A 13,815-nucleotide genomic window follows, 5' to 3' on the forward strand; every position below is an offset into this window, starting at 1 on the left:
CTAGGTATTTTATTCCTTTTGATGCAATGGTAAATGGGAGTGTTTCCTTAATTTCTCTTTCAGATTTTTCATCCTTAGTGTATAGGAATGCAAGAGATTTCTGTGCATTAATTTTGTATCCTGGTACTTTACCAAATTCATTGATTAGCTCTAGTAGTTTTCTGGTAGCATCTTTAGGATTCTCTATGTATAACATGTCATCTGCAAAGAGTGACAGTTTTACTTCTGCTTTTCCAATTTGAATTCCTTTTATTTTTTTCTTCTCTAATTGCTGTGGCTAAAACTTCCAAAACTATGTTGGATAGTAGTGGTGAGATTGGGCAGCCTTGTCTCGTTCCTGATCTTAGTGGAAAGGGTTTCAGTTTTTCACCATTGTGAATGATGTTGGCTGTGGGTTTGTCATATATGGGCTTTATTATGTTGAAGGAAGCTCCCTCTATGCCCACTTTGTGGAGAGTTTTTGTCATAAGTATGTATTGAAGTTTGTCAAAAGCTTTTTCTGCATCTATTGAGGTTATCATATGGTTTTTATCCTTCAGTTTGTTAATATGGTGTGTCACATTGATTATTCACATATATTGATGAATCCGTGCATTCCTGGGATAAACTCCACTTGATCATGGTGTATGATCCTTTTAATGTGCCATTGGATTCTGTTTGCTAGTATTTTGTTGAGGATTTTTGTATCTATGTTCATCAGTGATATTGGCCTGTAGTTTGCTTTTTTTAATGACATCTTTGTCTGGTTTTGGTATCAGGGTGATGTTGGCCTCGGAGAATGAGTCTGTGGGTGTTCTTCCCTCTGATCTATTTTGGAAGAGTTTGAGAAGGGTAGGTGTTAGCTCTTCTCTCTATGTTTGATAGAATTTGCATGTGAAGCCATCCTGTCCTGGGCTTTTGTTTCTCAGAAGATTTTTAATCACAGTTTCAATTTCAGTGCTTGTGATTGATCTGCTCATATTTTCTATTTCTTTCTGGTTTAGTCTTGGAAGGTTGTGGCTTATTAAGAATTTGTCCATTTCTTCCAGGTTGTCCATTATATGGCATATAGATGCTTGTAGTAATCTCTCATGATCCTTTGTATTTGTGCGGTGTCAGTTGTTACTTCTTTTTCATTTCTAATTCTGTTGATTTGAGTCTTCTCTCTATTTTCTTGATGAGTCTGGCTAACGCTTTATCAATTTTGTTTATCTTCTCGGAGAATCAGCTTTTAGTTTTTTTGAACTTTGCTATTGCTTCCTTCATTTCTTTTTCATTTATTTCTGATCTGATCTTTATGATTTCTTTCCTTCTGCTAATTTTGGGTTTCTTTTTTGTTCTTCTTTCTTTAATTGCTTTAGGTGTAAGGTTAGATTGTTTATTTGAGATTTTTCGTGTTTTGAGGTAGGATTGTATTGCTATAAACTTCCCTCTTAGAACTGCTTTTGCTTCATTCCATAGGTTTTTGGTTGTCGTGTATTCATTGTCATTTTTTTCTAGGTATTTTTTGATTTCTTCAGTGATCTCTTGGTTATTTAGTAATATCATTTAGCCTCCATGTGTTTGTATTTTTTACAGTTTTTTCCTGTAATTGATATATAGTCTCATACTGCTGTAGTCAAAAAAGATACTTGACCCAAGATAGGATCTATCCTGGAGAATGTTCCATGAGCATTTGAGAAGAAAGTGTATTCTATTGTTTTTGGATGGAATGTCCTATAAATATCAATTAAGTCCATCTTGTTTAATGTGTCATTTAAAACTTGTGTTTCCTTATTTATTTTCATTTTGGATGATCTGTCCATTGGTGAAAGTGAGGTGTTAAAGTGTCCTATGATTATCATGTTACTGTCGATTTCCCCTTTTATGGCTGTTAGCATTTGCCTTATGTATTGAGGTACTCCTATGTTTGGCGCATAAATACTTACAATTGTTATGTATTCTTCTTGGATTGATCCCTTGATCATTATGTAGTGTCCTTCTTTGTCTCTTGTAATAGTCTTTATTTTAAAGTCTATTTTGTCTGATATGAGAATTGCTACTCCAGCTTTCTTTTGATTTCCATTTTCATGGAATATATTTCTCCATCCCCTCACTTTCAGTCTGTATGTGTCCTAGGTCTTAAGTGGGTCTCTTGTAGACAGCATATAGACAGCTCTTGTTTTTGTATCCATTCAGCCAGTCTATGTCTTTTGGTTAATGCATTTACATTTAAGGTAATTATCGATACGTATGTTCTTATTACCGTTTTCTTAATTATTTGGGGTTTGTTATTGTAGGTCTTTTCCTTGTCTTCTGTTTCCTTCCTAGAGAAGTTCTGTTAGTATTTGTTGTAAAGCTAGTTTGGTGGTGCTGAATTCTCTTAGCTTTTGCTTGTTTGTAAAAGTTTTAATTTCTCCATTGAATCTGAATGAGATCCTTGCTGGGTAAAGTTATCTTGGTTATAGGTTTTTCCCTTTCATCACTTTCAATATGTCCTGCCACTCCCTTCTGGCTTGCAGAGTTTCTGCTGAAAGATCAGCTGTTAACTTTATGGGGGTTCCCTTGTATGTTATTTGTTGCTTTTTCCTTGTTGCTTTTAATATTTTTTCTTTGTATTTAATTTTTGATAGTTTGATTAATATGTGTCTTGGCATGTTTCTCTTTGGATTTATCCTGTATGAGTCTCTCTGCGCTTCCTGGACTTGATTGACTATTTCCTTCCTATATTAGGGAAGTTTTCAGCTATAATCTATTCAAATATTTTTTCAGTCCCTTTCTTTTTCTCTTCTTCTTCTGGGACCCCTATAATTCGAATGGTGGTATGTTTAATGTTGTTCCAGAGGTCTCTGAGACTGTCCTCAAATTCTTTTCATTCTTTTTTCTTTATTCTGTTCTGTGGTAGTTAGGTTCACTCTTTTATCTTCCAGGTCATAATAACTACCTCAGTTATTCTGCTACTGATTCCTTCTAGAGAATTTTTAATTTCTTTTATTGTGTTGTTCATCATTGTTTGTTTGCTCTTTTGTCTTTCTAGGTCCTTTTTAAATGTTTCTTGTATTGTCTCCATTCTTTTTCCAAGATTCTGGATCATCTTTACTATCATTACTCTGAATTCTTGTTCAGGTAGACTGCCTGTTTCCTTTTTTTTTTTTTTGAGATTTTATTTTATTTATTTTTTTTTAACATCTTTATTGGGGTATAATTGCTTTACAATGGTGTGTTAGTTTCTGCTTTATAACAAAGTGAATCAGTTATACATATACATATGTTCCCATATCTCTTCCCTCTTGCGTCTCCCTCCCTCCCACCCTCCCTATCCCACCCCTCCAGGCTGTCACAAAGCACTGAGCCAATATCCCTGTGCCATGCGGCTGCTTCCCATTAGCTATCTACCTTACTATGTTTGTTAGTGTGTATATGTCCATGACTCTCTCTCGCCCCGTCACAGCTCACCCTTCCCCCTCCCCATAACCTCAAGTCCGTTCTCTAGGAGGTCTGCGTCTTCATTCCTGCCTTACCCCTAGGTTCTTCATGACATTTTTTTTTTTCTTAAATTCCATATATATGTGTTAGCATACAGTATTTGTCTTTTTCTTTCTGACTTACTTCACTGTGTATGACAGACTCTAGGTCTATCCACCTCATTACAAATAGCTCAATTTCGTTTCTTTTTATGGCTGAGTAATATTCCATTGTATATATGTGCCACATCTTCTTTATCCATTCATCCGATGATGGGCACTTAGGTTGTTTCCATCTCCGGGCTATTGTAAATAGAGCTGCAATGAACATTTTGGTACATGACTCTTTTTGAATTTCGGTTTTCTCAGGGTATATGCCCAGTAGTGGGATTGCTGGGTCATATGGTAGTTCTATTTGTAGTTTTTTAAGGAACCTCCATACTGTTCTCCATAGTGGCTGAACCAATTCACATTCCCACCAGCAGTGCAAGAGGGTTCCCTTTTCTCCACACCCTCTCCAGCATTTATTGTTTCTAGATTTTTTGATGATGGCCATTCTGACCGGTGTGAGATGATATCTCATTGTAGTTTTGATTTGCATTTCTCTAATGATTAATGATGTTGCGCATTCTTTCATGTGTTTGTTGGCAGTCTGTATATCTTCTTTGGAGAAATGTCTATTTAGGTCTTCTGCCCATTTTTGGATTGGGTTGTTTGTTTTTTTGTTATTGAGCTGCATGAGCTGCTTGTAAATTTTGGAGATTAATCCTTTGTCGGTTGCTTCATTTGCAAATATTTTCTCCCATTCTGAGGGTTGTCTTTTGGTCTTGTTTATGGTTTCCTTTGCTGTGCAAAAGCTTTGAAGTTTCATTAGGTCCCATTTGTTTATTTTTGTTTTTATTTCCATTACTCTAGGAGGTGGGTCAGAAAGGATCTTGCTGTGATTTATGTCATAGAGTGTTCTGCCTATGTTTTCCTCTAAGAGTTTGATAGTTTCTGGCCTTACATTTAGGTCTTTAATCCATTTTGAGCTTATTTTTGTGTATGGTGTTAGGGAGTGATCTAATCTCATACTTTTACATGTACCTGTCCAGTTTTCCCAGCACCACTTATTGAAGAGGCTGTCCTTTCTCCACTGTACATTCCTGCCACCTTTATCAAAGATAAGGTGTCCATATGTGCATGGGTTTATCTCTGGGCTTTCTATCCTGTTCCATTGATCTATCTTTCTGCTTTTGTGCCAGTACCATACCGTCTTGATAACTGTAGCTTTGTAGTATAGTCTGAAGTCAGGGAGCCTGATTCCTCCAGTTTCTTTTTTTGTTCTCAAGATTGCTTTGGCTATTCGGGGTCTTTTGTGTTTCCATACAAATTGTGAAATTTTTTGTTCTAGTTCTGTGAAAAATGCCAGTGGTAGTTTGATAGGGATTGCATTGAATCTATAGATTGCTTTGGGTAGTAGAGTCATTTTCACAATGTTGATTCTTCCAATCCAAGAACATGGTATATCTCTCCATCTATTTGTATCATCTTTAATTTCTTTCATCAGTGTCTTATAATTTTCTTCATACAGGTCTTTTGTCTCCTTAGGTAGGTTTAGGATCTTTAGGATCTCTATGGATTCTCTATGGATTCATCTTTAGGATTCTCTATGTATAGGATCATGTCATCTGCAAACAGTGACAGCTTTACTTCTTCTTTTCCGATTTGGATTCCTTTTATTTCCTTTTCTTCTCTGATTGCTGTGGCTAAAACTTCCAAAACTATGTTGAATAAGAGTGGTGAGAGTGGGCACCCTTGTCTTGTTCCTGATCTTAGTGGAAATGCTTTCAGTTTTTCACCATTGAGGATGATGTTTGCTGTGGGCTTGTCATATATGGCCTTTATTATGTTGAGGAAAGTTCCCTCTATGCCTACTTTCTGCAGGGTTTTTATCATAAATGGGTGTTGAATTTTGTCAAAAGCTTTCTCTGCATCTATTGAGATGATCATATGGTTTTTCTCCTTCAATTTGTTAATATGGTTTATCACATTGATAGATTTGCATATATTGAAGAATCCTTGCATTCCTGGAATAAACCCCACTTGATCATGGTGTATGATCCTTTTAATGTGCTGTTGGATTCTGTTTGCTAGTATTTTGTTCAGGATTTTTGCATCTATGTTCATCAGTGATATTGGTCTGTAGTTTTCTTTGTGACATCCTTGTCTGGTTTTGGTATCATGGTGATGGTGGCCTCGTAGAAGGAGTTTGGGAGTGTTCCTCCCTCTGCTATATTTTGGAAGAGTTTGAGAGGGATAGGTGTTAGCTCTTCTCTAAATGTTTGATAGAATTCGCCTGTGAAGCCATCTGGTCCTGGGCTTTTCTTTGTTGGAAGATTTTTAATCACAGTTTCAATTTCAGTGCTTGTGATTGGTCTGTTCATATTTTCTATTTCTTCCTGATTCAGTCTTGGCAGGTTGTGCATTTCTAAGAATTTGTCCATTTCTTCCAGATTGTCCATTTTATTGGCATAGAGTTGCTTGTAGTAATCTCTCATGATCTCTTTTATCTCTGCAGTGTCAGTTGTTACCTCTCCTTTTTCATTTCTAATTCTATTGATTTGAGTCTTCTCCCTTTTTTTCTTGATGAGTCTGGCTAATGGTTTATCTATTTTGTTTATCTTCTCAAAGAACCAGCTTTTAGTTTTATTGATCTTTGCTATTGTTTCCTTCATTTCTTTTTCATTTATTTCTGATCTGATTTTTATGATTTCTTTCCTTCTGCTAGCTTTGGGGTTTTTTTGTTCTTCTTTCTCTAATTGCTTTAGGTGCAAGGTTAGGTTGTTTATTCTAGATGTTTCCTGCTTCTTAAGGTGGGCTTGTATTGCTATAAACTTCCCCCTTAGAACTGCTTTTGCTGCATCCCATAGATTTTGGGACGTTGTGTCTCCATTGTCATTTGTTTCTAGGTATTTTTTGATTTCCTCTTTGATTTCTTCAGTGATCACTTCATTATTAAGTAGTGTATTGTTTAGCCTCCATGTGTTTGTATTTTTTACAGATCTTTTCCTGTAATTGATATCTAGTCTCATGGCGTTGTGGTCAGAAAAGATACTTGATACAATTTCAATTTTCTTAAATTTACCAAGGCTTGATTTGTGACCCAAGATATGATCTATCCTGGAGAATGGTCCATGAGCACTTGAGAAAAATGTGTATTCTGTTGTTTTTGGATGGAGTGTCCTATAAATATCAATTAAGTCCATCTTGTTTAATGTATCATTTAAAGCTTGTGTTTCCTTATTTATTTTCATTTTGGATGATCTGTCCATGGGTGAAAGTGGGGTGTTTAAGTCCCCTACTATGAATGTGTTACTGTCGATTTCCCCTTTTATGGCTGTTAGCATTTGCCTTATGTATTGAGGTGCTCCTATGTTGGGTGCATAAATATTTACAATTGTTATATCTTCTTCTTGGATCGATCCCTTGATCATTATGTAGTGTCCTTCTTTGTCTCTTTTAATAGTCCTTATTTTAAAGTCTATTTTGTCTGATATGAGAATTGCTACTCCAGCTGTCTTTTGGTTTCCATTTGCATGGAATATCTTTTTCCATCCCCTTACTTTCAGTCTGTATGTGTCTCTAGGTCTGAAGTGGGTCTCTTGTAGACAGCATATAAGGGTCTTGTTTTTGTATCCATTCAGCTAATCTGTGTCTTTTGGTGGGAGCGTTTAGTCCATTTACATTTAAGGTAATTATCGATATGTATGTTCCTATTCCCATTTTCTAAATTGTTTTGGGTTCGTTATTATAGGTCTTTTCCTTCTCTTGTGTTTCTTGCCTAGAGAAGATCCTTTAGCATTTGTTGTAAAGCTGGTTTGGTGGTGCTGAACTCTCTCAGCTTTTGCTTGTCTGTAAAGGTTTTAATTTCTCCGTCAAATCTGAATGAGATCCTTGCTGGGTAGAGTAGTCTTGGGTGCAGGTTTTCCTCCTTCATCACTTTCAGTATGTCCTGCCACTCCCTTCTGGCTTGTAGGGTTTCGGCTGGGAGATCAGCTGTTAACCTTATGGGGATTCCCTTATATGTTATTTGTTGTTTTTCCCTTGCTGCTTTTAATATGCTTTCTTTGTATTTAATTTTTGACAGTTTGATTAATATGTGTCTTGGCGTATTTCTCCTTGTATTTATCCTGTATGGGACTCTCTGTGCTTCCTGGACTTGATTAACTATTTCCTTTCCCATATTAGGGAAGTTTTCAACTATAATCTCTTCAAATATTTTCTCAGTCCCTTTCTTTTTCTCTTCTTCTTCTGGAACCCCTATAATTCGAATGTTGGTGCGTTTAATGTTGTCCCAGAGGTCTCTGAGACTGTCCTCAGTTCTTTTCATTCTTTTTTCTTTATTCTGCTCTGCAGTAGTTATTTCCAGTATTTTATTTTCCAGGTCACTTATCCGTTCTTCTGCCTCAGTTATTCTGCTATTGATCCCATCTACAGTATTTTTAATTTCATTTATTGTGTTGTTCATCGTTGCTTGTTTCATCTTTAGTTCTTCTAGGTCCTTGTTAACTGATTCTTGCATTTTGTCCATTCTATTGTCCATTCTATCTCCAAGATTTCGGATCAACCTTACTATCATTATTCTGAATTCTTTTTCAGGTAGACTGCCTATTTCCTCTTCATTTGTTAGGTCTGGTGCATTTTTATCTTGCTCCTTTATCTGCTGTGTGTTTTTCTGTTTTCTCATTTTGCTTATCTTACTGTGTTTGGGGTCTCCTTTTTGCAGGCTGCAGGTTCGTAGTTCCTCCTGTTTTTGATGTCTGTCTCCAGTGGCTAAGGTTGGTTCAGTGGGTTGTGTAGGCTTCCTGGTGGAGGGGACTAGTGCCTGTGTTGTGGTGGATGAGGCTGGATCTTGTCTCTCTAGTGGGCAGGTTCACGTCTGGTGGTGTGTTTTGGGGTGTATGTGGCCTTATTATGATTTTAGGCAGCCTCTCTGCTAATGGGTGGGGTTGTGTTCCTGTTTTGCTAGTTGTTTGGCACAGGTTGTCCAGCACTGTGGCTTGCTGGTCGTTGAGTGAAGCTGGGTGCTGGTGTTAAGATGGAGGTCTCTGGGAGATTTTCGCCGTTTGATATTATGTGGAGCTGGGAGGTCTCTTGTGGACCAGTGTCCTGAAGTTGGCTCTCCTACCTCAGAGGCAGAGCACTGACTCCTGGCTGGAGCACCAAGAGCCTTTCATCCACACGGCTCAGAATAAAAGGGAGAAAAAGTAGAGGGAATTAGTAGAAGTATGAGGAAAGAAAGAAGGAAAGGAGGGAAGGAAGGAGGGAAGGAATGAAGGAAGGAAGGAAGAAAAAGAAAGAAGCAAAGAAGGAAAGAATTCAAGAAGGAAAGAAACGAGGGAGGGAGGGAGGGAGGAAGGAAGGAAGGAGGGAAAGAAGGAAAAACAGAAAGAAAGAAGATACAGTAAAAATAAAATAAAGTATAATAAAGTTATTGAATTAAAAAATTCTTATTTAGAAAAAAAAAAAAAAGGGACGGATAGAACCTTAGGACAAATGTTGGAAGCAAAGCTATACAGACAAAATCTTACACAGAAGCGTACACATACACCCTCACTAAAAGAGGTAAATGGGGAAAAATCCTAAATCTTGCTGTCAGAGACCACCTCCTCAATTTGGGATGATTCGTTGTCTAAAGGAGGGAAGGAAGGAAGGAAAGAAAGAAGGAAAGAAATAAAGGAAGGACGAAGGTAAAGTATAATAACGTTCTTAAAATTAAAATTGATTATTAAGAAAAAAATTTTAAGAAAAAACCATGGACGGATAGAACCCTAGGACAAATGGTGGAAGCAAGACTATACAGACAAGATCTCACACAGAAGCATACACATACACATTCACAAAAAGAGGAATAGGGAAAAAAATCATAGATCTTGCTCCCGAAGTCCACCTCCTTAATTTGGGATGATTGGCTGTCTATTCATGTATTCCACAGATGCAGGGTACATCAAGTTGATTGTGGAGGTTTAATCCGTTGCTTCTGAGGCTGCTGCGAGAGATTTCCCTTTCTCTTCTTTGTTTTCACAGCTCACAGGGGCTCAGCTTTGGATTTGGCCCTGCCTCTGCGTGTAGGTCGCTGGAGGGCGTCTGTTTTTTGCTCAGACAGGACGGGGTTAAAGGAGCCGCTGATTCGGGGGTTCTGGCGTACTGAGGCCGGCGGGGAAGGAGGGGCACGGAATGCGGGGCGGGCCTGCGGCGGCAAAGTCCGGCGTGACCCTGCACCAGCCCGAGGCCCGCCGTGCGCTTTCCCGGGGAAGTCGTCCCCGGATCCCGGGAACCCGGCAGTGGCGGGCTGCACAGGCTCCGCGGAAGAGGGGCGTGGAGAGCGACCTGCGCTCGCACACAGGCCCCTTGGTGGCGGCAGCAGCAGCCCCAACGTCTCCCGCCCGCCTCTGGGGTCCGCGCCTCCAGCCGCGGCTTGCGCCCGTCTCTGGAGTCCGCGCCCTCAGCCGCGGCTCGCGCCCGTCTCTGGGGTCCGCGCTTTCAGCCGCGGCTCGCGCCCGTCTCTGGAGTCCGCGCCCGTCTCTGGGGTCCGCGCTTTCAGCCGCGGCTCGCGCCCGTCTCTGGGGTTCCTTTAAGCAGCGTTCTTAAACCCCTCTCCTCACGCACCAGGAAACAAAGAGGGAAGAAAAAGTCTCTTGCCTCTTCGGCAGGTGCAGACTTTTCCCCGGACTCCCTCCCGGCTAGCTGTGGTGCACTAACCCCTTCAGGCTGTGTTCAAGCCGCCAACCCCAGTCCTCTCCCTGCGCTCCATCCGAAACCGAAACCCGAGCCTCAGAGCCTCAGCTCGCAGCCCCGCCCGCCCCGGCGGGTGAGCAGACAAGCCTCTCGGGCTGGTGAGTGCCGGTCGGCACCGATCCTCTGTGCGGGAATCTCTCTGCTTTCCCCTCCGCACCCGTTGCTGTGCACTCCTCCGCGGCTTCGAAGTTCCCCCCTCCGCCTCCCGCAGTCTCCGCCCGCGAAGGGGCTTCCTAGTGTGTGGAAACTTTTCCTCCTTCACAGCTCCCTCCCACTGGTGCAGGTGCCGTCCCTATCCTTTTGTCTCTGTTTATTCTTTTTTTCTTTTGCCCTACCCAGGTACGTGGGGAGTTTCTTGCCTTTTGGGAGGTCTGAGGTCTTCTGCCAGCCTTCAGTAGGTGTTCTGTAGGAGTTGTTCCACGTGTAGATGTGTTTCTGGTGTATCTGTGGGGAGGAAGGTGATCTCCGCGTCTTACTCTTCCGCCATCTTCCTGCTCTCCCCGCCTGTTTGCTTTTCATTTGTTTGGTCTGGTGGGTTTTTACTGTGCTTCTTCATCTGCTGCATATTTCTCTGTCTTCTCATTTTGCTTAACTTACTGTGTTTGGGGCCTCCTTTTTGTAGACTGCAGATTCATAGTTCCTGTTGTTTTTGGTGTCTGCCCCCTGTGGGTGAGGTTGGTTCAGGGGCTTGTGTAGGCTTCCTGGTGGAGGGGACTGGTGCCAGTGTTCTGTTGGGTGGGGCTGGATCTTGTCATTCTATTGGGCAGGCTCATGTCTGGTGGTGTGTTTTGGGGTGTTTGTGAACTTAGTATGACTTTCGGCAGCCTCTCTGCTAATGGGTGGGGTTATGCTCCTGTCTTGCTAGTTGTTTGGCATGGGGCATCCAGCACTGGAGCATGTTGACCATTGGGTGGAGCTGGGTCTTAGCGTTGAGACAGAGATCTCTGAGAGAGCTCTTGCCTATTGATATTATGTGGGGCCAGGAGGTCTCTGATGGTCCAATGTCCTGGACTCGGGTCTCCCACCTTGGAGGCTCAGGCCGGACATCCGGCTGTAGCACCAAGACCCTGACAGCCACACCATCGGAAGAAAAGGTAGAAAAAAAAAGGAAAAAGAAACTAAAACTAACTGAACAGATAGAACCGCAAACCAAATGGTAAAAGCAAAACTAAACAGACAAAATCACACAAATAAACACACACACTCATAAAAAGAAAACAAAGAAACAAACAAAAAATGAATAGTCAGAACACTAGGACAAGTGGTCAAAGCAAACGTCAACAGAAAAAATCACTCAAAGAAATATACACATACACACAAAAAGAGAAAAAAGGAAAAAAAATAATAAAATTTAAATAAGAGAGCAACCAAACCAATAAACAAATCCACCAATGATAACAAGCATTAAAAAGTAGATGAAGATAAACATAAAAACTAGAAACAAATCAGACTCAGAAAGTAAACCCCAAGTCTACAGTTGCTCCCAAAGTCCACTTCCTCAATTTTGGGAACATTTGTTGTCTTTTCAGGTATCCCACAGATGGAGGTACATCAAGTTGATTGTGGGTGTTTAATCCGCTGCTTCTGAGGCTGCATGGAGAAATTTCCTTTTCTCTTTGTTTGCACAGCTCCCGGGGTTCAGCTTTGGTTTTGTCCCCGCCTCTGCATGTAGGTCACCCTCAGCCATCTGTTCCCACCCAGACAGGAGGGGGTTAAAGCAGAGGCTGATTAGGGTGCTCTTGCTCACTCAGGCTGGTGAGAGGGAGGGGTACGGTAGTCATGATTGGAATGCGAGGTGAGCCTGTGGTGGCAGAGGCTGACATGACAGCAGCCTGAAGCACACTGTGTGTTCTCCTGGGGAAGTTGTCCCTGGATCTTGGGGCCCTGGCAGTGGTGGGCTGCACAGGCTCCCAGGGAGGGTGGGTTGTGGGTATGACCTGTGCTTGCACACAGGATTCTTGGTGGCAGCAGCGGCAGTGTTAGCATTTCATGCCTGTCTCTGGGGTCCAAGCTGTTAGCTGCAGCTCGCGCCTATCTCTGGAGCTCGTTTAAGGCGGTGCTCTGAATCCCCTCTCCTCACACACCCCGAAACAATGGTCTCTTGCCTCTTTGGCAGGTCCTGACTTTCTCCCGGACTCCCTGCTGGCTACCTGTGGCGCACTAGCCCCCTTCAGTCTGCGTTCGCGCAGCCAACCCCAGTCCTCTACCTGGCGTCTGACCTCCGAAGCCTGAGCCTCAGCTCCCAGCCCCCACCTACTCCTGCAGGTGAGCAGGCAAGCATCTCAGGTTGGTGAGTGCTGGTCGGCACCGATCTTCTGTGCGGAATCTCTTCACTTTGCCCTCTGCACCCCTGTTGCTGCATTCTCCTCCATGGCTCTAAAAGCTCCCCCCCCCACCCCCCGCTACCCCACCATCCCCTCCAGTGAAGGGGCTTCCTAGTGTGTGGAAACTTTTCCTCCTTCAAAGCTCCCTCCCAGAGGTGTAGGTCCCGTCCCTATTCTTTTGCCTCTGTTTTTTCTTTTTTCTTTTGCCCTACCCAGGTACGTGGGGATTTTCTTGCCTTTTGGGAAGTCTGAGGTCTTCTGCCAGCATTCAGTAGGTGTTCTACAGGAGTTGTTCCACATGTAGATGTATTTTTGATGTATTTGTGGGGAGGAAGGTGATCTCTATGTCTTACTCCTCTGCCATCTTGAAGGTCTCCTGGTAATTATGTTTATTAAATGAATTAGTGAGTGGGGAAAATTGTAGTCATTCATTTTTCCTCAGGGGCAATCTTAAACTTCAGTTTATTCTGCTTATTCATTCTGCTCTACAGCTTGGGATATTTCAACAAAGCTGATTTGATCTTATAATTCTTCCTGTGATACTGTCTAAATTGCTGGGAGATGCCTATGGAAAAGAAGGGTCAGCCTTCTTACTGTCTGGATTATCCCTGAGATACAGCTTCTTCCATTTCCTATTATAGCAAATGTCTGTGCTTTGTAATTACCTAAGGCCATTAAAATATCTCTTCTTAGCCTACCCCAGGGTCCCTGGCAATTTGCAGCTATGATGTATGGCTTTTATTATTAGTGAAACTAGAGATAGAAGTTCACCTTGGTGTTCTCTGGAAGTGGGTTATCTCTGGGGGTGTTGCTGGGATCAGACACCAAGGCAGAAGCATGTAATCATATTATTAGCAAAAGGATGGGAAGTCCAAAGTAGTAGTGGAGCTGCAAAAAGCTTCTGATTATAACATTCAGGCTGGTCAGAAGTTTCCTAAACAACACTGTGTCCTTTTCTGTTCCTTCAGTCAATACAATTATATCTCAATAAAAAATAAAATAAAATAATTAAAAATACATATTTTGCACCTATTGTGAGCAATATTACCTTGCTACCTACAAATGCATCACTACACACTTTTTTCCTAATGATGCATCTACTGTTCATTCACTCTTCTGAAGCAATGTATCAACCAAGTAAGAATAATATCACAAGGTGTTTTCGCAAGCCCAGTATTATAAGTTTGAAGATGAAGGCGTGAGGTTTTTCTCTGCTGGTAGTAGCAGTATGACTCTAAATTAGATATTTATTCTTTCAGAGACTCAGGTTACTTATAAAATGGAAACAA

General features: G+C 41.3%; 1 pseudogene; it reads left to right on the forward strand.

Moving 5' to 3' along the window:
• LOC101286936 (endoplasmic reticulum mannosyl-oligosaccharide 1,2-alpha-mannosidase-like) overlaps positions 1–13,815 on the forward strand; it is a 497,816-nt pseudogene that overhangs the window by 396,430 nt on the left and 87,571 nt on the right.

This window comes from Orcinus orca, chromosome 8 (assembly GCF_937001465.1).
Source record: "Orcinus orca chromosome 8, mOrcOrc1.1, whole genome shotgun sequence".
Taxonomy (NCBI): Eukaryota; Metazoa; Chordata; class Mammalia; order Artiodactyla; family Delphinidae; genus Orcinus; species Orcinus orca.